We start from the raw sequence: 4,618 nt of genomic DNA on the forward strand, positions 1-4,618 counted from the left end.
AATGGACATCATGATGAAAGCAATCTACAGATTCAATTCAATGCAATCTCCATCAAAATTCCACATCAATTCTTCACAGGCTTAGAAAAGGCAATTTGCAAATTCATCTGGAATAACAAAAAACTTAGGATAGAGAAAACTATTCTCAACAATAAAAGAGCCTCAGGTAGAATCACCACCCCTGACCTTAAGCTGTACTACAAAGCAATTTTAGTAAAGACTTCATGGTATTGGTACAGCGACAGGCAGGTGAATCAATTGAATAGAATTAAAGATCTAGAAATGAACCCATACACCTATGATTACTACATCTTTGACAAAAGAGCTAAAACCATCCAGTGGAAAAAAGACAGCATTTTCAACAAATGGTGCTAGCTCACCTGGTGGTCAGCATGTAGAAGAATAAAAATCGATCTATTCCTATCTCCTTGTACAAAGCTCAAGTCCAAGTGGATCAAGGACCTCCACATAAAACCAGATACATTGAAACTAATAGAATAGAAAGTGGGGAGTCCCCTTTTAAAAGCACTCGGTGAGTCTTTTGCTAGTGACCCACTGAGCCGTCAAGAAGGGGCAGAGTGAAAAACACCACTTTTGGTTGAAGTGGCAATGTGTTGTTTTGTTTAATTTCAATCAATGTTGTGACAAGATAAAAAACAACAACAACAAAAAGATCCTCATCATAGCCACTTGGAAGTCAGTCTGCTCCTAGCAGCCTTCAGATGAAGATGTAGAACTTTCAGCTCTCCCTGCACCATGCCTGCCAGGACCCTGCCATACTCCCACCTTGATAATAATGGACTGAGCCTCTAAACCTTTAAGCCAGCCCCAATTAAATGTTGACCTTATAAGAGTTGCCTTTGTCATGGCATCAGTTCACAGCAGTAAAACCCTAACTAAGACACCAAGGCACTAGGATTGCTGGTAGTTCAAAACCAACTTAAACTACATAGTGAGTTTAAGGCTAGCCTGGGCTATGTAGACTCAGTCTCAAAAAACAAACAAACAAACAAAAAACAAACTAAAAGGGCTTTTAGTTCCTTTAGATAAGTAGTTCTCAAGCTGTGGGTTGTGACCCATTAAGGACCACTGGAAATATCAGATATTTATATTACTATTCATAAAAGTAACAAAGTTACAGTTAGGAAGTAGCAAAAAAAATAATTTTATGATTGAGAGATCACTACAACATGAGAAATTATAATAAAGGGTTGTGGCATTTCAAATGTTGAGAACTGCTGCTTTAGATAATTTCGTAGCCATACTTGAAAATATTTAAGCTAAATTAATAGCACTTTGTACATCCATATATATTTAATATATTTAATATTTCACTCCTAACTTTTCAAGAAAAACACTGTTACTTCCTGCTTCCCTGTCCTTTGTTGAAGCCTTGGACTGTCTGCTCGAGGAAGTGAGCACTGAGCAGGCAGTTGGTGCTGTGGAAGGCTTATGGGGTATAGGTTCTTCTGTGTAGTTCTTTTAGGAATCATAAAAGTTAAGAGCTGAATATAGAATATTTTGTCTTGCCTTTTAACAATCACTTATAAGAGAAACAATGCAAAGGTGGCTTGTGCTACTTGGTAAAGATTTTATGCTTCTTCAGTAAAAGGGTTAATATTTTTTTATATCTAAACATCAAGGAAAACATATGCCACTTTCTCCATTTTGGGATAGAAATTACCCATTGATCTCATAGCATTTTTTTCTTCCCTCAGTTATTTCAGAACAGAAGCAGGTATATAAAAGTGACTATTGAAGAGGATAAAGGAGCTCTTCTGACCACCCCTTTTCTCCAGCCTCCCTCTTGTGCTTGAGACATTTAAGACTAAGGGAAGCTATGGTGCATCAGTTGAATGGTTCTGCCTAGGATAAATATTTTTCCTTAAGTTACCTGAGGAGAATGACTTCATTCTGAAGCTCAGTGTCATTTCCCCGGTTGCAGAACAAGGCGCTTTGGTCGTCGACTTACTTGTGAAGATGCCAGGGTCTATACCTTAGTTCTTCTCTTTTCTACTGTGACCCACACTAACCTTTCAGCTGGTACTACACTAGAACAACTTCACATTTACGCCTGTTTTTCCAGTCTCTTTCCTTTCTTTGGGCTCTTAGGAACAGAGTGTAAACTCCTCCTGCCACTATGAGCTTATTATGTGGAAAGGTAGATGTAATGTCTCTCTGTAGCAAGCAAGGAAAGTTCTAAACCCAGGAAGTCCCTGAGGTTGGCTTGGAGTTGGTCTGTTTGCTGAACTTGTTCTTGAGCCTGTTGGGTTTTCCTTGACTTGCTCATCACTTAGTGATAACATCAGTCAAAGCCTCTGGGCTTTTGAACTAATAAGTTTAATTTTGTGGCTCTGTAGAAAATAAAGGATTTCACTTTTGAAAACTGAAAGAATATTCAAGGTCCGAGGCCTTGGGAGGATCCTCAACTCTTCCAAGGACAAAACCCAGAAACTCTTAAGCCTAAGACAACTTGAATGTGCTCAGTTTTTATTTTGTTTGTTTTGTTTTGTTTTGTTTTCAATGAAATGTTCTCACCTCGATCTGTAGGAAGAAGATGCCAGACCTGTGGAAACCTGGATGTGAATAATATGATGGCAGAAATTTTGGATTAAAAAGCCAGATATAAGTCTGTATGCTTTTCAGTCTACTTGCAAAATAGTAGTGTTGAACATATATATACACACAAACACACATGCACACATACCCTACTACCAATCTATAATAAAATGTGACTACTACTTCTTTAATATGCCATGCATTCTACTCTCATATTACCCACTCATACTCCCTTTCCAGCCACTAGAACATTTTTGCTATCTCAGTTTAGTTTATAATGAAAATCATAGGCTTAGATCCAGATTTTCCTAATAAAATTGTGACTTTATGTTAAGCCTATAAATAAGTGATCATAGATAATAATAAAAAAACAAAACAGAAAGTGGGGAAGAGCCTCAAGCACATGGGGACAGAGGAAAATTTCCTGAACAGAACACCAATAGCTTATGCTCTAAGACCAAGAATTGACAAATGAGACCTCATAAAATTGTGAAGCTTCTGTAAGGCAAAGGACACTGTCAATAGAACAAAATAGCAACCAACAGATTGGGAAAAGATCTTTACCAATCCTATATCTGATTGAGGGCTAATATCCAATATATACAAAGAATTCAAGAAGTTAGACTCCAGAGAACCAAATCATCCTATTAAAAATGGGGTACAGAAATAAACAAAGAATTCTCAGCTGAATACTGAATGGCTCAGAAGCACCTAAAGAAATGTTCAACATCCTTAGTCATGAGGGAAATGCAAATCAAACCAACTCTGAGATTCCACCTCACACCAGTCAGAATGGCTAAGGTCAAAACCTCAGGTGACAGCAGATACTGGCAGATACTGGTTGTGGAGATAGAGGAACACTCCTTCATTGCTGGTTGAGATTGCAAGCTGGTACAACTACTCTGGGAATCAGTTTGGTGGTTCCTCAGGAAAATGGAGCCTCAAGAAATTTGTTCCTCAGTAAGTAGTACTACCTGAGGACCCAGCTATACCACTCCTGGACATATACCCAGAAGATGCTCCACTATATTCATTGCAGCCTTATTTATAATAGCCAGAAACTGGAAAGAACCCAGATGTCCTTCAACAGAGGAATGGATACAGAAAATATGGTACATCTACACAATGGAGTATTACTCAGTGATTAAAAACATTGAATTTATGAAATTTGTAGGGAAATAGATGGATCTGGAGAATATCATCTTGAGTGAGGTAACCCAATCACAAAAGAGCACACATTATATGTACTCACTGATAAGTGGATATTAGCCCAGAAGCTCAGAATACCCAAGGTACAATACATAAACCACAAGAAACTCAAAAAGAAGGAAGTCCAAAGTGTGGATACTTCGAACCTTCTGAGAAGGTGGAATTAAATACCCATGGAAGGAGTTGCAGAGACAAATTATGTAGCAGGGACTGAAGGAAGTACAATCCAGAGACTGCTCCACTTGGGAATACTTTCCGTATTCAATCACCAAACCTACAAATCAGTTTGGCGGTTCCTCTGGAATTTAGACATAGTACTACCAGAGGACCCTGCTATACCACTCCAGGGCATATACCCAGAAGATGCTCCAACATGTAATAAGGACACATGCTCCACTATGTTCATAGCAGCCTCATTTATAATAGCCAGAAACTAGAAACAACCCAGATGTCCCTCAACAGAGGAATGGATACAGAAAATGTGGTACATCTACACAATGGAGTACTACTCAGCTATTAAAAACAATGAATTTATGAAATTCTTGGGGAAATGGATGGATCTGGAGAATATCATCTTGAGTGAGGTAACTCAATCACAAAAGAACATACATGGTATGCATTCTCTCATAAATGGATATTAGCCCAGAATATCAGAATATACAAAGTACAATCCACAAACCACAAGAAACTCAAGAAAAAGGAAGACCAAAGTGTGGATACTTCGAACCTTCTGAGAAGGTGGAATTAAATACCCATGGAAGGAGTTGCAGAGACAAATTATGTAGCAGAGACTGAAGGAAGTACAATCCAGAGACTGCTCCACCTGGGAATCCTTCCGATATTTAATCAT

At 38.3% G+C, this 4,618-nt stretch overlaps 1 non-coding gene across 1 annotated transcript; it reads left to right on the plus strand.

Annotated features, from left to right (window-relative positions):
• Positions 1–513: 513 nt before the first annotated feature.
• LOC116071744 lies at positions 514–650 on the plus strand. The gene has a single exon (XR_004111118.1). It is a non-coding gene; the product is annotated as a small nucleolar RNA SNORA21 (small nucleolar RNA).
• The last annotated feature ends 3,968 nt before the right edge of the window (positions 651–4,618 follow it).

The sequence above is a fragment of the Mastomys coucha genome, unplaced genomic scaffold (genome assembly GCF_008632895.1).
Source record: "Mastomys coucha isolate ucsf_1 unplaced genomic scaffold, UCSF_Mcou_1 pScaffold22, whole genome shotgun sequence".
Lineage (NCBI taxonomy): Eukaryota > Metazoa > Chordata > Mammalia > Rodentia > Muridae > Mastomys > Mastomys coucha.